The sequence below is a fragment of the Marmota monax genome, unplaced genomic scaffold (genome assembly GCF_021218885.2).
Source record: "Marmota monax isolate L192 unplaced genomic scaffold, Marmota_monax_Labrador192_F-V1.1 WCK01_AAM20220418_F8-fsc00040, whole genome shotgun sequence".
Classification (NCBI taxonomy): domain Eukaryota; kingdom Metazoa; phylum Chordata; class Mammalia; order Rodentia; family Sciuridae; genus Marmota; species Marmota monax.
Window position 1 is genome coordinate 1269121 of NW_026692782.1, and position 26134 is coordinate 1295254.

Consider the following 26134-nt stretch of genomic DNA (forward strand, 5'->3'; position numbering starts at 1 on the left):
CTCTCTTAGGAGCTCTGGTGGGGCAAGGGCCCGCAGATCAAGTGACCACAAGGAGATGAGGAGCTGATGTAAGAAGGGAAAAGTCTGGCAGGGTGGACAGAGGATTGGAGGAGGTACAGGTTTAAGGAGAGACATACTGAAGGATTATAGGAAAATGAAGGGAACACTGAATATAGAAAAAAAAAAGAAAGAAAAGTGGAGATGAGAAGAAGAGAAGGTCTTAGCGGAGACATCCAGAGATGGTGGTTTGAGTTGACTAAGAAGTTCCCACTTGTTTTACAAGTGGTAACTTTAAGCTATGAACAAGAAAACCCAGGACCCTAACTCAGCCTCTGATCCTTATTACCAGTCTCTTAAACACAGAAACCCTGCACCTTAAACTAGTCTGTCTGTCTGGGACGCCAACTGAGTTTCCAGGATTTAGTCAGAATCTTAAGAATCACAATCCTTCCTTGTTATGCTTCAATGGACTCTCTATCTTCCAGAGCATGGGCTCAGGAGTCAGAACCACCAATGGATCTCTCATCAATTGTTCAGAGCAAAGAAAAACACTTTGAAGGTGCCAACTTGGGTCCTGGGGTTCAGCACGAGACCCTTGAAGTTGATCCTGTCAGTGACAACACCATAAACTGCTAAAGAAAACCAGAGATTGACTGAACTTAAGGAAGTAAAAATAGCTTTTACCTCGAAGCTATTTCAATGGGGGAATTGAGTTCATTTCTATTTTGAGGTATTTTTTTTCATTATTATTATTATTCCTTAATAAAGTCTGTTTTTACTGCTTTAGTTAGTGTCTAATGCTGGTTTTATTTGACACAAAATATTTAAAAAATGTACGTCCAGTCTACCACCATTACTAATAATTTTTAAAGTTAAGAACAAATGAATTGGGCCTTCAATAAGTATCATACCAAATCTGTGAACTCATAAAAGAGAATCACTGTGTTTTTAGCTTCCTTTATGATATTTGGATCATTATAAGCACTTAAATAGTGGTAGAACTGAGTCATCAATGAGCTGTAGAAAGGTAAACCTCTAATATCTCATAATCACAGTCAAACTCAATGTTCACTAATGAGAAAACAGTAGGCTCCTGACTCTATTTATCTGGGATTGTGCACTTTCATAAAATGTTGAAATAAACAAATAGGCAATCATTACAGAGACAATTTATGATGTGGTGGAACATTTTATATCATGTTGAGGCTTCATCACTAAGCATTTTTGTTAATGAGGTAACTTAGAGTGGTTTAACTATAGTTTGGAGAAAGGTCACCATGAACACATTTGTGTGTATCATAAAATAAGGATTGCACAGTAATTAATTTTATGGTCCATAACTATGTAATTAAAGATATGAAGCTATCAAATTAAGTGTAACTTCAAGTGATCATCCCTAGTGGCCATTTAAATTAAATACATTATTGTGCAGCTCTCTTGTATGACTGAGTGATAGTTTGGGGCTTTACAATAAATACACAGCCAAGTCTATGTAGCTCCTGGTTGAGTGCATCACATTCCCATTTTTATGAGGGACAGAAACTTAATATATTCAGAAATCAAAGTGGATTGATCAGTATCAGAAATAGAACATCAAGAGGGAACAGTATACAATTCATTAATTTATATCACATGATCTAACACATAGATTTGTAAATTTAAAGAGAACAAAACATTCTTATTACTTCTGTAATGTCAAATGTTCAAAAATCAACTCCTCATTCATATGAGAATATTCAATAAGTATCTGTTTTAGAATTCACCATCATTGTTGTTATTGTTGTCGTCATTAAGCATACATGGAACAACAAAATACACTCCTTTCCTTGGAGAATATAATAGACTTGGGCATCCCTTTAATCTATTTACTGAAGGAAATAAAATTCTATCACATTTGATATTGATATTCTAATAGGTTTCAATGGCAGTGAAGCAAATATCTGAAGATTTATGGAGTCATGACCATGATAATATATGATTATTAAAAAGAAATTCATACTGGAAGAAAAAAATTAAAAAAGGTTCTCTAGTAAATCATCCCCCCAAATCATGAAAGACTGATGGAATAGTACTCACTGCCAGAAATGGTCTTTTAAGATTTGGGGGTAACAGACAATGACTTACTTGCCTCTGAGAAGTGGAAGTGCAGCAGATTTTAATTCACTAATGGTTATTTTTATCCTAGGTAACATTTAGTAATAGTTATTGAATTTCAACTACAATCAATTTATTGCTACAGAAAAAAACTTCTTGGGAAAGAAAAGTATAGAAATAATTAGTAAATGACTAAAAGTTCCTCCAAGTGTTTTGCAGAGGAAGAGGCTTAAAATAGGAAAATTAAAGCTGAAGGGCTAGCGAGCTGGAATGCAGATCAGAGACCCTGGAATTGCAGGAGTAGCAGGGATGGACTTGGAGGTCAGCCTCACCCTTTTGAGACTTTTCCAGAGTATGCAGAACTGTTGGAAGTCAGAAATGATAGCATCCGCTACCAACAGTATCAACGTGAATAGTTAAGACACCATCCAAAAATGGCAGATCAATCACAATGTCTAACATCTGAGGATCTCCACATGACTTCCCAAAGTCTCCACACAGAGATATTGGTCTGTCTTCCACATCTTTCCACTCTGCATTTTGCCATTCATTAATGGATACTGACAAGAGCTCTCCTAGCAGGGGAGTTGGGGAAATTAAATTTTCAGGCTGTCTACCTTCATGGAGAAGGAGAGAAGCTTTTGAAATGGCACCAAATATGAACAAATATCTGGGCTCTCCTTTCACCATGCTTTCATATCTGCCTTGTTAAATCAAGTAATTATATCTTGGTGTAGTCCCTTACATAATTATGAATGTTTGTAAAGTATGTATCTTTGACAGCAGTGTCTTGGGGTGATGCACTCACGCTTCTTCCATTCCAGCAGCTGGATGCAGCCCCCCTATTGAAATTCTTCCTGCTAATGGCAACAGCCTAGTTGCCAATGCTCATGGCACCTTTAAAATTCTTGTTACGTTTTCCTCTTCATGGTATTTGTAATTCTCCATAACCTTGAAGACCCGTTCACTTGATCTTTGCTTACTTGACCTTTATTATTGACCTTGTTCGGATTCAGATTTTCTATTACAACTTCTGCTTTTGCCTCTTTCTGGCTCTGCTTCCTTTACCAATACTGTATTTTATTTCCCTGAATCTTGTTTTCTTCTTTTTCTACTCTATAGATTATCTCTGTACTATCAATCCACCCCATGATCTCAGTGATGGTTATAATTCACACAAGTTCATATATATACTCTCAAACTCTGACCTGAATAGAGATCCATAAATTTAGCTTTATACAGAATAACTCTCTTCAAATATAACACAAAATTTATAACTAATAATCTTTACACCAAACTTCAGAGTAGTTTTTTTAATCTTCTTTTCCTCCAGTGCCTGATTTGGTTAATAACTTCGTTATTTATTCAGGGAATTAAATGATAAATCTAATTACCTCATGGTCAGAGGCAAAGATGAGAAGTCTGTGTTACTTGTCACCATGGTTCAGAACACAGAACACTGATGGCTAGGAAAATAAATTGAGATATTTCTCTAAACTACACTACAAAATATTGTGTAAATGAAGTTGAGAAAATGATATGGAAGTAAAAATGTTCAAAGCATCATTTGATAATAATCATTCCCCAAATCAGATCAACTCATTCTGATAGAAGTGTGTGATGATGATTATCAAGATGGGAATACCCAGGGGTTCACATTAGTGAATATTTATTTGTACATGAATGAATAATGTACATTTTTTTATCAAAGGGATATGCTTATCTCAAAAGTGCTTATGTTAATAAAAGGAAATTGGCAGATTACCAAATGCTTGCAGAAAGTACATGGAGAAGACAAGTCACCTAGTTGAGTTGGTAAAGGGAGTTATCTGAAAAAAAGGTTGCAGATCAGGAAGCACACATACAACTTGCATTTTCCATTTGCAGGAGACTCATATTAGTATCTTTAATTTAGACATAGGGATTATTGACAACAACATATCTATGCTAGCAGTCCGAAGTTAATATTCTTTAATATTTAAAGGCTCACCTTTCTTGACACACCAAATATGCATTGAGTGTTTCATGTCACTTAAAAAAAATCATGGTACATTGTCATAAATCAAACATCAGTTTTACTACCTACTGTACATTGAAATTAACTGGTTACTTATGTGCCTTCATATGTATTGGAGAATGTGCTCAATTTTGTTAGTTTCAGATAAATGTATATTGAAGCCACAACAGGAGGTTGCCATGCACTTACTAGAATGGCTTAAAAAATGGCAATACTTAGTGTAGGCATTGGAGAAACTGGATTTCTCATCATTCCTATCAGTAATCTATGGTACTTCATTATGATTTAGATTGACATTTCCATAATAAGACTAATATTTTGAGCTTCTTCTCTTCTGTTTTTGGTTATCTATGTATCATCTAGTCAAGTTTTTGCCATTTTTTTTAAAAAAATAGGGCTATTTGTCCTTTCATTGCTAAATTTTAAGTTATTTATGTATCCTGGATACTATCTTTCTGCCAGATATATGATTTGCCAATATTTTCTCCCATTCATTTTTTTATTTTTGTATATTTACTTTTCATAATGTCCTTTTCTGCAGAGAAGTATTTAATTTTGATGAAGTCCTACTTACCCATTTTTTTCTTTTTCTTCTAGTGCTCTACTGTTATATCTAAGAATCCATTGCCAAACCTGGGGTCTGGATACTTGTCCTTGTGTTTCTTTTAAGAGTTTTATGGTTTCAGCTTTTATATTTAAGTTGTTGAATGATTTTGGGTAAGTATTTTATGTGGCATGAAATTAGGGTCAAAATTATTCTTTTATATGCGATTCACTAGTTGGCCGAGCACCATTTGTTGAAAACACTAAATTTTTCCTCAGTGAATAGTCTTGAAGCCCTTGTCAAAAATAACTGGCCGTAGATGTGTATGTTTACTTTTAGATACTCAGTTCCATTCCATTGTACCATATGTTTATCCTTATGCTAATACCAAAATCTTTTGATCACCATATCTTTGAAGTAAGTTTCAAAATCAGGAAATATGAGTCTTTCAAATTTATCATTTTTCAAGATTATTTGGGTATCTGGGACACTTCCAATTACCTACAAATTTGAGGATGGGTTTACTCTTTGTCAAAAGAAAAAGGCCATTGGAATTTTAATAGGGATTTATATTAATCGTTAGGTTGCTTTGCTAGTATCAACCTTCTGAGTCTTCCTATCCATGAACACTAAACGTCTTCTTATTTACTTAGGTCTCCTTTAGGCAATGTTGTATACTTTTTTAGTGTTCAGGTTTTATACCCCCTTGATTAAATGCATTCCTAGGCATATTATTTTTTTGGATGTACCTGTAAATTGAATAGCTTTCTTAATTTTCTTTTGGGTCATTTATTGCTACTTTAAAGAAAAGTAACTGATTTTTATGTATAGATCTTGTGTCTTGAGCCTTGTGGAATTTAGTAACTCTAGTAGTTTTTTTCTTCTTCTTTTTTTAATGGGTTCTTTATGATTTTATCTATATAGGTTCATGGCTTCTTGAAACAAATAATTTAATTCTTCCTTTCTAATTTGGACACATTTTATTCCTTCCCTTTCTCCTCATTGCTCTGAAAATGTACTCAATAAAAATGTTAAACAGTAGTAGTGGAAGCAGGATCTTTATTTTGTACTCTATCTTAAGGGGAAAATATTCAATCTTTTACCAGGGAGAATGTTATCTGTGAGTTTTTTGTTTAAAAATGTTCTTTATTATTTTGAAAAATTTACTTCCTAGGGTACTAAACACCATAATCATTATTTACGAACAAAATTTTACCTGTAATTTTCTTTCCTTTTGATGTCTTAATCTGGGTTTAGTAATTGTTATGGTTTGAATATGAGGTGTGTCCCCAAAGCTCCTGTTAATGCAGGGATATTCAGAGGTGAAATGATTGGATTGTGAGAGCTGAGACCTAATTAGTCTGTTCTAGTTTGAATAAACTGGGAGATGACTGTATGCAGGTGGGGTGAGGATGGAGAAGGTCACTGGGGGTGTACCCTGGAAAGTTTGTTCTTCTTGTGGCCCCTCGCTCCACACCTCCTCTGCTCTTACTGACATGAGCTGAGCAGATTTCCTTCGTTGGGCCTTTCCCCCATGATGTGCTCCTTCAGTTGGAGCCCAGAGCAATGGAGTTGACCTTGTATGGACTAGGCCTCTGAAACTTTTGAGTCACAAATAAAACTTTTCATCCTTTAAGTTTTTCTTGTCAGATATTTCGGTCAGAGCAATGCAACAGTGGACTAAAACAATAGAAGTAACGTGACTTTGTCTTCCCTCCTCTTTTATATTTGGAGTGGTTTGAAGAGATTTGTGTTAACTGTGTAAATGCTTGGTGATATTTAACAGTGAAACCATCTTGTCTTGGACTTCTCTTCTTTGGAAATTTTTTTGGTACCGTTGCTTTGTTTCATTGCTGCTGTTGTTGTTTGTCTTTCTCTAAAAGTTGCTTCTTCTAGCTTCTGGCAATTTGTTTTTCATTGCTTGTTTTGGTAGGGAGTTCGGTTGGATGAAGAATTTTAGAGTTTCTAGATCCAGTCATTTCACTGTTGTCACCTAGTAGTTTCTTAAATGTGATTCGCTATGTCTAAACTAACCTCATGCCAACAAACAATAAGCTCTAGGAAAATGAATTTTGTTGGCTATCCAGCATCAAAATTTTGATTTCCAATGCTACTCTTTTGTAAAAGGAAATGGGAATCCTTGAGGAAATCATTGTTTCTGGGGATGCCTGGGGGCTACCCATGATGGCCTGGACCTTCTTACAGTGTCAGTAAGTACACATAGGTATGTACACACACCGACACAATGACATGTGTATGCTACAGTGATCTAGGAACCAGTTCAGTTTTTGTTGTTGTTGTTGTGATGATGATGATGATGGTGATGATGATAGAGATTGAACCCTGGATTATCATGTACTTAGCAATGTTGCTAGTGAACTAAACTCCTACCCCAGAAACCTATTTCAAAAAGGTCCCAATGGCCAAAATTGGAATAATTTGAAGAATAAAATCAATGAGGGAGGGTCATTTCCTAATCTAAATTATGAAACAAAAATTCATGAGTCCACACTCATATCAATAATTGAGTAAGTAAATAAATTCCAACAAAGGACAAAATTCTTATGTAGAGGGATTTCAAATAATTTATGTAGATATTAACCCTAAGATTAAGGGTGTAAATAATATTTCTTTTATGATACTATGTTTGGAAAGGAAGAAGAAAGGGTAACTTTACAGTGAAGAAATCTATAAACATCCCAATCAGGTCTGTATCCTTGAAATGACTTAATGAAAATGGTGCTTGACCTTTGAGGTTTATCCATTTCCTGTCCTCCCACAAAGTTCTCTTCACCATAATTGATGTCTAACCCAGAGAAAAAACATCACATACACACCCAAATTACAGAACAATCTATAAAGTGCCTGGTAGAATTCTTCAAAACTATTGAGAATTTTTGAGAAACTGTCACAGTCTAAAAGAGCCTAAACACACACCACAAATTAAATACACTGTGGCATCCTGGAGGGGTCCTGGAACAGAAAGTGACAGTAAATAAAGACCACAGCAGTTTGGATTAAGTTTTCCTTCTACTTAATAGTGGTATACAATGCCATTATTCCTGGGTGACCCTGAGCGATGGATTATAGAATCCTCCTGTATAACAAAGTCCATGGGTACACATGTCCTTTATATAAAATGGTATATAGTTTATACATAGAATCTATACATATTCTTCCATATATGTTAATTTCCTCTAGGTTACTTACAAAATCTAATATGATGTAAAGAAAAGTAATATCTAAGACACCTAAATATTACATGAATTTAAAATGTTAAGATTCACAAATAAATTTTATTAGCGTGTATACACAACTAAGTTCATTAGTTTGTTTTGCACTTGGTTTTTTATCCAGGCATAATAGTTAACATTATATACTAATAATTAAGCTTTTTTTCGCCGAGTTTTTCAAATGTATACATTGCCATATTTTGTTATGTAATTCTAAAACTCATGGATTAATTTTACCATGGATAGTATTAGAACATTTTTTCATTGAAGCAACCATTGTATAACTATGGTAGCTGAAGAGTTTTATATATGCTTTAATTCTCCTCATAAAGAATAGTAAACCTATGTAGACATAAGAGTTACCATTTTATTAAAATAAATAATATTATACTCAATTATATAGAACGTTTGCCAAGGTCACCAGGGAATGTTCCACCTTGTTCAGAGAAGACCCACCCTCCCAGGAATGAGCTCATTTAAATCCTGCTCCTGCCTTCATCCTTTGTCACTGGCTAAGACTCCATAAAGAATTTCATAGTTTAACAACTGGGGCCTACAGTCAGAGTTCTGAGACACACAGTCTCATGGCTGCAAACATCAAGAACATTTTTAGGGAAAACTGGAATTATTTTTGTCTTTCATGCAAGTGTTTAATAGTCATGAGTACCATGTCTAACAGTACACTTATTGTAACCAAAACCAACACATTGTTCTGCCAAGGCATTGTTTTACCTCCTAAGTACAAATATCAACACAATGAAAATGGCGAATAATGTCTTAACATTATGATGAAAAAAGCTTTATCTTGAGAACCCCCAGAAAAATCTTGTAAGTTGTCTCCTCTTTTTTCCTTACTCTAGAGATTATGAGAACTGTTGTGTTAGATCAAGATAAAGAAATATGTGGCCACATTAAATTGCATATCATTCCTTTTTATTGCTGAGCAGTATTGCATGGCATGGATATACCACAGCTTGTTCATTTATCCTCCAGTGATACATAGATTTTTTTTTAGAGTTTTGAAAAAGTATGTGTATTGTTGCTATAAACATGTGTAAACATAATTTTTTATTTTCTCTGTGTTAAACTTGTAGGAGCAGAATTGTTGTAATTCTATTATACTTAATGTTTAAATTTCTGAGGAATTACCAAACTGCAGCATATTTTTAATTTCTACAAGCAACATCTGAAAACTGTAGTGAAAAAGAATGTATCAATCATGGTCAGTGATTCAGAAATTATAAATGTAAAAGGCACCACTTTGGTGGTAGTTTGGGGTGATGACCTGTTTTTCATTCTGATTATGGTACATTATATAAATATACCTAGGCAAAAAAAATCAATGAATTGTGTGTAATAAAATAATCAACTTTACTGTATGGTGACATAAAAAAATTAAAGCAAAACTAACTGATTATGGGGGTAGTAATTGAAAAACAAAACCAAGTGAAAAACAAAACCAAGACTTGTTTTAATAATGTTTTGTTTCCATTTGCATTGTTACTTCTTTGTTGTGGCATTACATAGAAAAATGCAATATATTTTATTATTATATAAAAACCAAGAATCAGTGTTTTAAAGTACAACCTCAAATATATGTTTCTTTGAACTGAAACAGAAACAAGTGGATACAGGCACACTGCCATCTAAACAGATGGGCTTGATTCTCTGTCAGGCATTTAGATATGTGTTCATGTATATCAAACAGACAAGCATCCCTGTTCTTAAAATCAGAATTTATGTTACTTTAAAATTACCCATATATTTTATTGTATATGTTGCTGATGTAGTTATAAAAAGTAAAGAAAATAATATTGTAAAGCCAGTTGATAGCTAGTATTTCCAGCAAAACCCGAAAATCTTTTCATTTTCTCCTTTCCTGGTATCCATCACTGCTTTATTTTCTGTATTAAAAATAGTCTGCAACAATATTGTATTTTGTTTTGTGACCTACAAATGTCCTTTCTCAATATGTTCTGAATATAATTTTTTGGGAATAAAAAAGCCCAGCCCAGGCTGAGATGCTGTGCTATCAAATACATATGAATCTCAGTCTTGAAATCAATTGACATAATGACTCAAACATAAAAATATTTCCTATAATAAAGCGAAATAAACAAAGTAGAACAACAGAATGGGTTTTCCTATAGTAAATGATACCTTTAGTGATTGCATAAAAGTGTCCTATAAATTATCTCATTTGAGCTTAATGGCCAACCATGGAAATAAGTGAAAAGGTATATGATTTTCCCAATTCTAAAAGATAATGTAGTAGAAAGGAAAATGCCTGCTGCCCAATGATACCAAGGCCTAGTTTATGGAAACTTATCTCTTACCTTGCTTTGTGAAAGGGACTTTGGAAATACGGTTTTATGGATTGACTTTGCACCATCCCCCAGGCCGTGGCATAGCTTCTGGGGTGGACAGAGCCTCGTGCATGTATACAGGCCCCACCTGTACTGAAGTTGAGCAACACCCCAAAGCAGGCTGCCCTGGGTTTTCTCCCCAGTGTCACTTGGTGTGCTGGTCTAACATGTTGAAGTACATCCTGCTCTAGGCAGGTGCTGCAACAGAGTCCTTATTTATCTAGGAATATTGCAGTTCAAACATGTTCTACAGTTATTCTTAAGAACTGTAAGTGAGAAAAAGAGAGTGAGGAATTGAGTCACTCTTAGGTCACCAGAACCATCACGCAAGTCAAATGAAGTTTTTTTTTTTTTTTTTCCTAAAAAAAAAAAAAAAAAAGACAGAGGAATTGCCTATAAAGTAGATTGCCCTGAACTTTTAAATTCATTATCTTTCTCTCATTCTCTCTGCATAGAGAGGCCTTCTAAGTTGTCCCTATCCTTGACTGGATCTTTCCACTGGAAAATGGATTTGAGTGGAGATGTGGGAAAGTCTTATTTTATGTTGTGTTAAGTGCTGCATATTTTTTTGTAGCCTCTGTGCTTTGAGTAAATAAAAAAAAATAATCAAAAAGACTTCACATTTGCTCATCATTTAACTTCCCCTAAAACTATTTCTTACTGGAATGTTTTAAGATGATATTTTGTTACTAACTTAATCTCTACTGTCTTGGATATAGCAAAAATATTGAAGTTTTTTAACTGAGAGGGCAATGTTGAATTCTTTGAGGTCTTTCGATCTTGATGAACCTCATCTGACATTCATTATCTGTACCCAGTTATAACTCATTGATAGAAATAGCTTCTCAATATTCGTCCTGGTTTTACTGCCCCAATCTTCATCTATCACTTCTGCTCTGTTATTCTTCAAGGGGGTTAAGTAGAAAGGGGATGTCTTACTTTTCTGTAAAAATCTATTCAACCGTTATGGAAGCTATCCAAACTATGCACCTCAGAACAATGTCTTATATAAATTGTACTCCCTTCCTACCTCTACTTTACATAATATATATTTCCATATTATATAATGTTGGTTAGACTGTGGTTTTAAAACTAGATGAAATTGTCTTCTTCTGCATCTGATCATCCTTCAAACCTCAACTCAAGATTCTTTACCCACCTATACTTGTCTGGATTCTCTAGAGGAACAGACTCAATAGGAAATATGATTATTATTATTAAAAAGGGATTTATTAGATTGGTTTATACCATCAGAAGCTGGATAGTTCACAATGGCTGTCTGTAGGCTGGAAAGCTGGAGGAACAAGTAGCTTCACAGTCCAAGATGCTAACACCTCAGAACAAGTGGAATCAATGATTCTATTCCAGTCCAAAATTTTCCTATTAAAATTTTAATAGGAAACTCCCTGGAGAATCAGAGTTTGCTTTGGAGAGGGAAGGAATGAAAGTCTGAGGTCTTAAGGTGATCCCAGCAACAATCAAGAACCCATTCAAGAAGAATCTAGCTTGTATCTTCAGCTGCTTCTTTGTTCTTCCAACTTTTTATTCTATCCAAGCCTCCATTCTTTTGGATGCCTATAAGTAGGAGGGTCTCCACTTAAATTCACTGCCTCACATGTCAATCATTCCTAAACACACCCCATTGACACACCCAGAAGGTTCTTTATCTTAAGCATTTCTTAATCCAATCAAGTTGACAGTTCACATTAACTATTACCCTACCTTTGTCTGTGTCACATTTTTGAAACTTCTAGATTCATGGCATCAGTGATTAGTAAATGCTCTTATTTTCACCAACAATCATAATTGATTGCGTGTATTTATTTCTCTCTATAAGACTATGAGTACTTTAAGCTCAGTGACTAGTACATCATCCAATTTCAATATCTTGTGCCTAGAATTTCATACTATAGGGATTCATGTGATAAATTAATTAAATTGTTATTTTTTTTCTAAAATAAACAAACCATTTTTACCTCATACGCAGAAATGGAATCAAAATTATAAATTGGTCAAAGTAACTGTAATTAATTAATAAAAAAATGTTTGAAAGTTCACATGCTCAGTCTAATTTCAGTATTGTATTATTTTCAAGGTACATATTTTTGGAAGCAAACTACCTTGCTCATTAATAGATTTGTTTTTCTGGAAGAAATTATTTTGTTTGCCCAGCAACATCTACTTTTCACTTTAGTTGAAATTGGCAAAACTGCCACAGGGAAGAATTGACATTTTCCATCAATTTCTAGAAAGTGCAGTAGTACCAAATGTCATCAGACTCGAGTTATACTGGGAATTATTTTGAACCACTCATGTACATGCCTGCAAAGTTTAATGTCAATCCTAGTGGCATAACAAGTAGGGCAATCTAGTGTCTAGAGCACCAGATGAGCTCTAATGACTGAGTACTATATTCAGTTCAATCAATCAAGTACTTTTGGACACATTTTATGATGCTAATGTTGGACTAAACTCAGTGGGAATCAAAAAGAAGTTGGGGATATAGTCTTTACTGACAAAAATCATCAGTCTAGATAAGAGGCCAAAATAATCCACATATAAAAAGTACTGAATAAGAAGTCAGAAATCTATTCTGTATAGCTAAGAAAAATGTGTAGTCCTACAGTAAGTGACAAAGTTTTAAGGACAGGTGGTATTTTATAAATTGTTGGATGAGTAGTTCAGAGAGTAACAGCATATGTTCTGGAAAAACTTGGGATTCAAGTCCTTTGGAAGTATCATATGGTTTTTTGACTCAGATGAGAGGTTTGGGAATATAGGGTAAACATTACATGAAGAGGTTGGGGTGGAGGATAGGAAATGGAAACAACATAATCAAAAAGATAGAAATAGGATTCAGCATAGAGTAGGCAAAGGGGGACCCATTTTCTTTTCCTACTAGCTAGTGTCAGGTTGAAGGTGAATCAGAAAACAGGCCTGGGCTACCATTTCTTCAGGTGTTGTAGAGGGAGAGGTCACCAACAATCTGAAAGCCAGTTTTACCTACCATGTCTCCAGTTTCTGGCTTGGCTATTTCACTGTCTTGTGCAACAGTGACCTGAACTTTCAATTCTTGTTTTCTTTCTTTTTTTTTTAATATGTAAAATAGAAATAACCACAAACTCCCAGTTTTACCTGGAGAATAAAACGAAAGCAAGCATGCATGCAGATTTCCCTGGCATAGATCCTGGGAAATACTATACAATTAACTATTTTCTTCTTGTCATGCAAGGAAAAAGCAAAAACAAGAAACAAAATCAATAGTCAGTCAGAAGGGAAAGTCACCTTTTAATTGATTAGTCACTTTTACAAAAGCAAAAACAAATTACTTCAGGATCCCAGAAGACAAGAGCATCTGTATAATATTTTAAATACATATATGCATACATACTGAAAAAAAAAATATATATATATATATATATATATATATATATATATATATATACACATATATATCTACATATATGTGTGTATATGTATATATATATATATATATATATATATATATATATATATATATATATATATTTATCAAGTATTTATGCCTATAAACATTTCAATATGTGACATACAAGTGAATATCCATTTTTAATTTTTTCCTTAAGTAGAATTAACCATGTTATTCCATTTTGTAAGAAGGTGACCTGACATATGTAAAGATCTAACTGTGAAAATATAGGTCCAATTTGGATGGATTAATCTAAAATGTTATATAACTATCTTGCCTAAAATTGATATTTTAATCTCAGAAATACAAAAATACAAAAATGAAGGCATTTAAAGAGAATTTGTTTTTAATTCTGCAGTGATATCCAGCGTATGCAGTGAGTCATGAATACCTTTCCTTGAGACAACTGTTTTCTTTTGAAATCTATGATTCCTACATGTCAGGGCAAGTGCTGCTTGGAAAGTGCCCTTCTTACCTGTAATTAGGGCAGTGCACAGGAAGCACAGCACCTAATTTTCTTTGGCAGCAGCATGACAGCAGGTCGCCACTTCGGTATTCTCCGGACAAATGAAAGGATGATGAAGCACAGCTGTTCTAAAAGGCAACCCAAACTAGAGACTGAGTGGGACAAATCTACAACATGTCAAAGAATAACTCAAGGAACACAGTGAAACTGTGTCAAGCATAAAGGGCTAGTAGAAACTCATAAAAAGCAAAAGAAGCTTGTGGAAAACAGTCTTTAAAGGTTTTTATTCAAAAGGTTTTGTGGGATAAGTTTTAGATTGCTCAGAACTTGTTTCTCATTTAGGAACACATTTGATTTGCTTTTACAAAAGAACCACAGGGTATGTTTTCTAAAGCTCTCTAATGGAACAGTAAAATCTCACTCTAGGTTATGCAAGAAGATACAGGTTAATATATTTTTTAAAAAGCACTGTACATATATTTTTATAATATTACAAACTTATAGGTCATATTAGCTCTATCAATGCTCACAAATGTTTTCCGTCTTAATTTCTATCTATGATTAATTAGTATCAACTTCCTGCTACTGTGTTGATGATTTTGATGCTACATTTAAGATGAGAGAGAGAGAGAGAGAGAGAGAGAGAGAGAGAGAGAGATGTGATGTATTAACAATGTCTGAATTGACATCAGATAAGAATGGTTTCAAACATATTATACATTTGGAGATCTCATTTTAATTGTAATGGATTAGAATTTCTCAACTCAAAAAAGAAAAATTTTTAAGAAACTGGTAGGTCTCCTTTATTTAATTAAATTTTAATGAATATACATCACTATAAAACATTCTTTTAACCAAAAAAAGTGTTAGAATAAAGCAATCACAACAAGAAAACAATTTGCCAGTAGAGGTATTGCATTTCATAATTCCACCACACTGTGTCTTTGTATGAGAACTTGCCATACTAGGTGTTCTACTCAAAAAGGATTGTGAGTTCTTTGGGCTCATTGTATCGTTTTCCCATATATGTTAATATATTTTCTGTGATATGATTTGTCCTCTCAAACTTTGTTGACAGAAACTTGAAATGATAGAAGGATAGAAAGTGCCTTTCTTCTGCATTTTGGTCTCTCTGGGACCCAAGCTCATGGATGACACTTCCCTAAAATCAAGGATGAATCTTTCCCACTCAGTGTACAGACACATATAAAAATCTCTTCTTGAAATGACCTCACAGATATGTTCAAAAATAATGCTTTACCAATTTTCTAGGCATTCATTAATCCACTCAAGGTGACACCTAAAATTAACCATACAAATAGATTTATAAACTGAGGTCCATAATATATTTAAAAATCTTAGAAAACATATCAGAGGTAAATGAAGAGAAAGCTAAACTATAACATTTTGTTTTCTTATTTATTTATTTATTTTTGCTACTCTACTTGTTGTGGAAGTATAATCTATCCATTTTTCCTTGAATGACTAGTATTTTATTCCAAACCAAGTTTGACATCAGTGTAGGTATTACAAGAGCAACCAAAGTCCAAAGACTTGCCATTAAATATCCAGTTTGGGGAACTACTAGAGATTTGCATTAAAATATTCCAGGACATAATATATTATATGCATGCATATATTTGCTTTAATATACAACTGAAGGATAGTTAAGTAGAAGTGAGATAACTGAATTAGGAATCCATGCTCTCAAGAGTGTTTTACTCCAATCAGGAATCCATGGAATAGGAATCCATGGAATAGGCATCAATGGAATCAGTGCAAACTGTTGTTTAAAATTTAGTTTGTTTCTTAGCAGAAAGCATGCAAAAGTTGGTTGTTTTTGTTTGTTTGTTTTTTGTTTTTAATTGTGGAATGAATGTCCTGGGCTTGAACTGGTAGGAATTGCAATGGTATCTCAAACTGAATATAGAAAAGACATACAATCTCACCAAACCAAGGTTACTAGAGCACTACTCAAGTACACAGTCATGTCTTTCCTGCATCCCACCTTTGCAGGAAGGATCTGCTACTTCTCCCAGTTACAGCACTGACTAATCCTTCTGTCTCCATAGTCTCTCATCTGCCTATAAGTTGTCCTGATGCAAAGTGTTAATTATAATGCCTTGGTCAACAAATGGAAATTCTCAGGTTTCAAACAGGAATATGCCTGTTTTTCCTGTTCTTAATGTTTGAATTCTTAGAGAAATTTGACCTTAGTTTTACCTTTATAGTGTATTTTCACCTGGATATTTAGCCCCCAAAATATCTATCTTTATCAGCTAACAATATTTACAAGAAACACCTTTTACATATTGAATCACCATATTGGCCTAGGTAAGTTCATAGCAATCAGATTTTCATTGAATGTTTTCTTTGCCAACAAACTATAATCATTACCATCAATATCATTCTTTTGCCCAAAGAAGTATGCATCCTAAGAAAGTAGGATTTATTTTTTAATTCACATTCTAATGTATAATATAGGCTTATTCCCCCACTTTTGTCCCCACTTTTTTTTTTTCTTTTAGGAATCATTTCTGTTGGGATTGAATGGAGGGGCTCTCTTTCACTGAGTTATACCCCCATCTGTTTTAATTTTATTGTGAGACTTGTTCTCACTAAATTACAGAGGTTATTCTTTAACTTGTGATCCTCTTGCCTCAGCTTCACAGGTCACTGGAATTATAGGCTTATGCTACCACACTCGACTGTACAAGGCCTCAAATAAACAATTTTATAAAGAATAAATGGGTAGAAATCTTGAGTCATTCAGATAGGAACATAAATATTCAAAACTAAAAGTCATCCCTGTTGGTTAAAAGAAAAAAGTAAAAGTCATCAGACTTTGATGATTCCTAATAGAATATAAAATAATATTTACAATGGGATATCAAGAAGGCAATATAAACAATACTTCTTCAGTGGTCACATTATGGTTGTAAAATTAGTAATAATCCTCCTATTAATTTACTATTTCTTTTATTACCAGTGATGTCTCAGCCCCAATTTATTTCTCTTTTCTCCTGAACAAATTGACTGAGTTATTCACGCAGTGTACTTGCTACTTGTCTGTACCTAGTACAGAGTTGTTCCTCACTTTTCCTTCTTTAGAATCATTCTTCAAAAGCCAAATACTTAAAAAACTTTACCCCATTCTAATTAAGCCATTTCCAAGACACCCTCTACAAGGTATTTTCCCTTATTGCAACAGGCTAGGCAAACATCATTTACTTTACTATGGACATGTTTCAAAGGTGCTTTGGTTGATGGGCTTAGAATGTTTACTAGGATGAAAATATGTATTTTTTATTAAAAAATAAAAATAGAATTTTTTTGTAAGTCTAAATTGTATTTTTTAAACTGCAATTTTAATCTCTAATAATTGTAGATTTTTAAATTACACAGAGTATATGAGGAAATATATTAAATACTATTTATAAGTATAGTTCTCAATTTTCAATGTTTAACTTATTATTTTAAGGTCATAAACACTTTGGTGTCTCAGCATCTGTGACTCTTCAGACTTGATTTTGCATAGTATGTGTAATCACCACTAAAACCCCACTATAATAATTATATATTACATGAATTGTTTTTTGATAGTTTATGTTCATGTATTTATGTTCTTTATTATGTAATAAGCAAATTATGTGAAGGTTAAGGGAAAAGAACAAAATATGCTGTGCCCTAATCAGGACTGTATTTTCCAGTTGTCATTTTAAGGACCCTGGATAGTTTTCTCCCTTCCAACAAAAATTACTAAAGTTACATTACCTAATATGCACAAAGGAGCAATAAATTTTTTAAAAATGTTAGAAAATTCATTTTCATGGAAGAATCAACAAATTCCACAGATATTTGGACTTCTTATAAATAAACTAGTATTTTCATACTGGAATGGAGATAAGTGTCTGAGTTTAGGGAATTTTATAGCATACACCACTATAATGGTAGTTCAGGATTGGAGAGGACCCTTGGGAGCGTGTATATTCTAATATCGTATGAATTTAGCTGCTATATACGGACCAAAATATCATTACCATTTTTTAAGTTCACTTTTCATGCAAGATATTTGTCTCATGATAGAGGAACAGGAAGTTAAAATTTCAGTGAGGCTATCTGATAGAGAAAATATGACTATATGACAACCTGGAGTTTGTTTGACAAAAATATTATTTATGGCGGCATAATCAATTCAGAAACCTGCTTTCATAATATACCATTTGATAATCAGATTATGAGGGATAAAAGTTAGAAGATCCACCTAATTATTAGTCTAAGAAATTCTATTCATAAAACCAGTGAGCAATTTTCCTGAGATCAGACAAACTGACTTAAGTCAATTCACAGTGTTCCCTTTCAATATTCTAAACATCAGAAATTTTCTTGAGCACACCAGATCCTGATATTGTGAAAAGTGAAAAGCTGGTATGTTAAAGAGAGGCATCTTCTCTCCTGTATCGTCCTTCACTGGGTTGCTATGGCAAGAAGCACTGTGCAGAGAAGGTGGATGTTAATGGCCAAGTTCATGTGGCTGCCAGCAGGAGAAGAAATAAAAGGACAAATGTGGAAAAGAGAGTAGTGTAGAGAAAGAAGTAACTGGCTGAGAAGCTATTAGAGGAGCAATTCAGCAACAGAGTTAAGTCACCTTTTCTTCCATATAATATAGAGTATGGGTACCCTTGAAAGAGAGAAGACAGACCTGAGTTAGTGAAGTAGAGTTTATCTTTTACATCCAAAACTGTGTGTGTGTATGCGTGCACACGTGTGTGTTTGAGAGAGAAGAAAAGCAATATCTAAGAAATAATTCATATACTGAGTCAGTGTCTTTTAGAACAAAATATTTGAACAAGAAGGTACTCTATACATCACCTTATCTCTCATAATACAGACAAGAATTTCAAAGGAGGGAAGTTATAAATGGTTCATCACAATACCATAGTGATTAAGAAGTAGAACCAGGAATATAGCAAAGAATTTAGTTGAGGATATAGGTTTAAACTTGTGTTTGATTCATTCCTATTTTGGCCACTTCCACTTATTTAAATTTAGTGTTCTTCAGTTTTCCAATGCATAAAAAGAAAATAATCATACTAACCTGTAAAGTATGTTTTGAGAATTAAATGTGATTTAAAAGCATTTCACATAATATATATTATCTGTGTATATAATATATATATAATATCTGTATTTATAATATATAATAAATATATATGTATATATAAAATATAAGTGCAATATATTTTAACATATATATTTAAAAATATATGTGTTATACACACACACACACAAACACACACACATTTGTTTTTTTTTCACTGCTGTGCAATCAAATCCAAGGCCTAATACATGATAAGCAGGCACTCTACCTCTGAGCTCTGAGCTACATCCCCAAATCTTACATTATGTTATCATTTTGGAATATTTTGACAAAGATATTTGAAGGACAAATATAACAAAAATTTAGTTTAAGAATTTATTTTAATCAAACACTGAATATTATCAATTTAGTTTTAACAGCTTTGGGTAAGAGGAATCTGAATAAAAAAGGGTTCCAACATTTATGTTTACTTTGAATATTTTCATTTTACTTAAAAAAATCCTTATGTCCATTTACACATGAAGAAATGAAATTTCACAGCTGATAATTTGTTTTAATTTTACAACAAATAACTAGAGGAATGAGCTGTGATGCTATCTTTTTGATCTTGAGTTTGATATACCAACACAGCCTCTGTGTTGGGATAAAAACAGCCCAAAATATGATGGTGACTAGGTAACTTGTTGTTAAATAAACAAAAAGACAGCATTGAAAAGGCCATGTTGTTTACAGCTAATGATTTCACAATTTATCTTTGTGTGCACTACAGCCAACCATACCTACTGTTCAAAACAATAATGACCAAAACTGAAAAAGAAAATTCACTTCTTCTATACTACATAATTCTTATTATGCAGTGCTTAAGGACATTTAAGTTTCTCCTACACAAATAATAAAAACTGTCACAGAATTTAAAAAATCATAAAGGGCACTGCTTTTGAAGTATAAATACCAATTTTTATAGTGAACATAAAAGCAAATACCATTGAATCATTAATCTGAAAAGAATTTCAAAAGAACATTTAATCCATCTCTTGCCTCAAGATAGCACTGCACCAAAACTATTTCTGTGAGATGCTAAATGCATCCAGAGAAATATTTCTTAAACTTTCCAATAGTTCAGAATTGTAGTCAGCCTGAAAGAAGGCTACATATTATGTACTGTATATGAAATTTATTCTGCCAACTCATGTGTACAAGAATGATTTTTTCCTATAATTTAATTTTTATTTTCAGCCTGACCCCCATTGCTTTTAATAAATTTTCTCAGAGTTGTGAATTGAATCATTGAAAAGGTATTTGGTGATTGAGCTAGGAACTGATCTTTGGACCACCAGTGTTAACAGGAATTTGCTGAGATGCTGATTTTGTTTTTCAGCATGACACCTTTCATCCCATGGTTTCTGTGTATTCTTTCACTTAGCTACTTTATTTCCAGACTCTTTCAGAATAGAAGCAGCACACTTATCTTCTTTTTGAGGTCTTGTCTCCTCACTGCCCCCGTGCAGAAAGCTACTCTCATTCCCCGCAGCTGTATAAAAAGCATTGGATTCTCATTCCTTCCCCACCTCAGATTTGCTTTCTTCTAACTTACCTGTATTCCTAGGCCTTTCTCATTATCTTCACCAAATTGATTGTGGTGGAGAGAGGCATCTCTTTTGTATATTACTGTGCAACCTGCAAGCTAGTAGATAGGGGGGAAAAGATATTTCTTGAAATAAAATAAAAATTCTTCATTTCACACTTGGGTACAGACATTACAGGAAAGTACTGTGTTTTGGAAATTACTTCTTTATCATTGATGTCAACCATAAGAATGAATCCACAAAAGGAAATATCAAACTAAGAAATTCTTTTCAATGTGTGACTATTTCTGTTCCTATTGCTAAAAAAGGAGCAGTAAGTGCTATCTAACCAACTGTTCAACAAGTATCTTGGGGTAGGAAAGTACATACTGATAGCAATAAATCTCACTCAAGGCTGGGACCTTGAATGGGGCATGACATAGGGCTTTTGTTGAAATTCATCAATGCCTTGAATAACCTCTTCTCTGAGATAACTATGTGCTGAATGACCAAAACTTAAAGATGAAAACAAATTCTTTAAAAGGAAAAATTCATAAATTTTTAATAAAAATAAATAATTATCTTCAAATAATTCAAAAATGATTTACAGAGAGATGAAAAAATAGATATAAGTATTTATTTACAATTGTATTTTAAAATTTGGAAATTTTTCTGAAGTATGTATTCGAAAGGAGCAGATCAAGAATAAGCTATAAAGAATTTGGGCAACATCATTGTATAAAATGACAATATTTTATACACATAATAAGTCCAGAAAAAAGGGCTTGGCTAGATAAATTTATACAACTAACAAAATATACTAATTCAATAAAAATATGGTTTCTAAGTATTTATTAGCCTAAAATGAGTTTACATTATCATGTTAAATATACGGTGTTTAAATTTACAAGTAACAACTTTGATGACAACTTTACCAAAAGTAATATGTATCTGAGAATGTATTTCTATGTGTAGGAAAACATAAGAAGTCTACATACGTGACAAATTATTAACAGTTTCCTCTAGGTGAAGGTAATAAGTTATTTAATTTTCTTTGATTTCTTTATATTTCTATTTCTCTATATAATCATAAATATTAGTTTTAGCTTTATAATGAAACACCACAAATATCAACTGAAGGTTATTTTGAAGTCACAAGGCCCCCCCACTCAAAAATAGAATATTCTTTATATAGATTGGGTATTTATTCTTAAAATTAGATAATTGAATTTTTATTATTTGAATATTTAAAGTCTTACATTAAATATCAGGGAAGAATTCCTACTAATAAAGTGGAATATAAAATGGTGAATAGGGGAACTAAGGTATCAGGAGGCAGATAAAAGGCAAAAAAATCCCAGGGATATAAGGAAAGAAAATATTCATTTTCTACCCATTTTGCTTAGATGACAAAATCATCACTAAAATTTGTCTATGATCTATTTGTCAGAAAGTGTTGTAAAATAGGCATGATATCCATACAGATAACTTTTCAACTCAATTTAAGAATGAATGATTTATATTTCTAAGTAAAGTTTAAGGTACTTTTCAATTGGAACTTTCAATTTAAAGTTATGATTCTCAAAGATTTAAAAGGTGAATAAGACCACACTGGGCAAATATCAAAACAATCAACTTTTCTTATTCTTGTGAAGATGTAGTGAGATTGAGAGGACGTTTTCTCATTGCAATAGAGGTTACATATACTCATCAAAGAAGGACTGTAAGATTGATTTTCAAATATCAATCCTCATACCTCTCAAACACATACATAAATTCCATTAAAATAAAATTACATTGCTCAGAACTACATTAACTATAAGATAGTTTTAAGTTTTTCTATTGCTGAGGAACTATGTTCAAAAATACATTGAAATATTTTTTTTCATTTATGTATTTTTGTTCCCAGTGACTCCCATTTAGTTACTAGATTTTTACCTCTAATTTCCAATAAGTTTGTTGAGTCTGTCTTTCCCTACATCATTATAAATATTTTTCTAGATGTGGGCAGAGGTGGTTATTTTTTATCAGAAAATTCCACAGGATTTAAAGTTAAGTCCAAGATATATATATATATATATATATATATATATATATATATATATATATATATCAATGGAGTGCATAAGTTCCCTGAAATATCTCATTTGCAGAAGAGAAACATAATTATGTGACTGAAATGTATGAGCTAAAATGGGCCTGCAGTAAGTATTTTACAACAGAGTCAGAAAATAGTTTTCCTTATATGGAAACAATAGGAATCTAATTTAATATACATACCTATAGAGTTCTAATAATTCAGCTAGATTTTTTTTTAGAAACTTTTACCTTAAACAAACATTTTATATTTCTAGCAATGAGCATTTAATAAAATTTATTAAATGGAAGTCTAGAATTGCTTTTCTACTGTTTTAAACATATAATATATATATATATATATATATATATATATATATATATTTGTTTATATATATATATATATATATATATATATATATATATATATATTATATATGAAGGAATAAAGAAAGCAATGAAGGAAAGAAAGAAAAGATGGCATGTTGTGAAAAATCATCCAAGTATCATGCTATTTAATAAAATATTTAATTTGAATGACTGAAATTTCCACGTGGATTAAGATAGAGATTAATCAATTGATAAAATATTGGAAAAATGAATAAAAATCCTGAAGGAAAATATGTTAACAAATTCCATTGGTTTAAAAACTTGAGATCTGTCATATAGAAAGGCGACTATAGTCAATAATAAAGTATTGCGTGTTTCAAAATCACTCAAAGAATTAATTTGAAATATCACCATGAAGCAGGATAAGTGATCTAATAGACATGCCAATCAAGATGAGTTAATTATTACAAATTGCATACATCACTATCAAATCATATTGCACCCTATAAATGCATACAATTATGATTTGCCAATTAAAATAATATTTGCCAAAAAATTACAAGTGGAAATATATTTAACTGATCATTAGAATGCAAACAAATATTCAGAGATAACTTCAGAAATATGGTGATCAGAAAACCGGGAGGGCAAGAGAGTGAGCAGCACAGAGAAGTGGTAGATGGACAGACACCATGGAGGGAGAGAGAGACTCAGGGGTGGGCATCAGGTCTGGAGAGCAGCAGGGATTCCTCAGATCCCTCTTGCCTGCTCCCTGTTGTCTATAGCACCTCTTGTCTCTACAGAAGAGCAGAAACAGCCTGGCTTGACTATGGCCTCATTTTTGTAGGGGGATCAAGGTGTAGAGTTCAAGGTTGATTCTTCACAAGTGAGGCAGAAGACTTGATGGGAAGTATTTCTCAAAGTTGTTAGAACTTGACATTTTTTTTTCTTTTTATAGGAATCAAGCCTAAACATCCAGGACTTACTTTCCATCCACTGAGACACAAATTTCCTAGTACCTGACCTCATTCTTTGCACCAACAGCACAATGGACTGGATGTCCCACTTAAGAGAATTGAATTTGGGGTGGTTATGAAGTGGCCTTTCAAAGGACAAAGGTATTAATGATGCCCAGCAGAATGCTAAAAAGCTACCACTAGCTGGTGGGTATAATGGAGAAAGTGAAACCTGAGATACGATTGTTAGTTAATCAATGTGTCAAGGCTAAATGTGGATAGAGTTCTTGATTACCAGGATAAAAGATGAAAACAACTTCAGAGTGTCCACTTGGAAGGTACAGTTGCAGAACTAAGAACTATTGAGAGCATGCATCTTACCTGAGCCAGATTTCTAGATATTATATTGCACGAGCCAAACTGGTTTCTAAAATTGATATCCCCATGTGAAAGACTATCATCACACTGTGACAGTGATTGATGAAAAAAAATACATCAGCCTTCATATCATCATACTGGAGCAAAGAAAACAATATGTCACTCTAACATGAACTGATCTTGAAAAATATCAAGTTCAAAAGGCCTCAGAACAGCAATGCAGAGACATGATACTAAAACCAGTCCCAGGACTAGGGGCTCTGTGGGACTGGCTCAAGATTGACATCGTCATGATTGTGACCTGACTGACCTCCTTAGCTAGACATAATAACCTCACCTCTGTGTCTTTAGGTCAAATCTGAAGAAATTCTTATCTAGTTATAATATATATATAATGATTGGATCTATAATCTGGAAGTATTTTTATATTTTTCACTGATGTGAATATTGGTGAATAATACATTTTAGCATAATATTTTCTTGCCCCTACACTATTTTTTTGTTTGTTATTTTTATGTTAGATATGGTAAATTTCCTGTAAGTCATGTTATAACTGATACCACTAATATCACCAAGAATGATTTTATAAAATTGTTTGTATTTTTATCATTGATCACGACATTTTTCAAGGAGAGAATAAAGGATCCGGATGAAGGATGAAGAGTGTATTTCACCAGGCAGTGAAAAGTAGAGTAGATGTAGGAGGTTGACACAATTTGCAAATATCATTAAAATATTATAGTTATTTCAAAATTATCAATGACATATTCATAATATTTGCTATAAAGTCCTTTCTGATATTTTTTCTAACTTAAGAAATCATGGTTGAATTTTAACTTACATAAAGATGGAAGTGTTATATGAGAATAGTCACTATCTGATAAAACTTTAGGCATATTTTACTTTGTAATAACTTAAAAGAAAATTCTCTGTAATACTCTAGCCATCTCTAATGTAAGGGAGAAGCAGTTGGACAGCAAATTATCTGTTCTGTGCCAATATGGTCTGAGCAGCCATGTAAACAAAGAAATCTGCTAATCAAAAGCAATTTCTCATGAAACAAAGACAGCAGCTAATTGAGAGCATCTGAGGCTAAAATAAGATTAACTTCAAAATGAAAACCCTTGCAGCTTCTTGTAGAAAAGCTCTAGGGATAATAGGGAAACTTATTAGCACTTTAAAAGTAGAGACATTGGTAGAAATGCTGTTTTTCACACTGGCAAAATATTTTTACAAACCCCATAATTAACTTGTTCTCTAGTAAAACTAGAGAAATAATAAAAAAGAAATAATTGACAAAAAATGAGTACCTCATGGTCAGAACAGGAATGGCATATTGTAGACAAGTCAGTGATGGAATTGGCCGGCCTTGGCCTGCTTGATGTACCCTTCACAGCTGCTGTTTTTGCCTCAAGGGCAAAGGTGGGACATTCTTGCTGGCTCTGACCCTTTTTGCTTCAGCAGGTGGATACTACAGAGACAATAACAGCAGCAGATTGTTAGAACTGAAAGAGTCACAAGGTAGAAGGCAGGCCTGAGGGAGTGGGAGACTGAGAACAG

General features: G+C 33.1%; 1 pseudogene; it reads left to right on the forward strand.

The window, feature by feature from the left end:
- Nucleotides 1–465: 465 nt before the first annotated feature.
- LOC124094772 (proteasome activator complex subunit 3-like) lies at nt 466–24805 on the forward strand (annotated as a pseudogene).
- The last annotated feature ends 1329 nt before the right edge of the window (nt 24806–26134 follow it).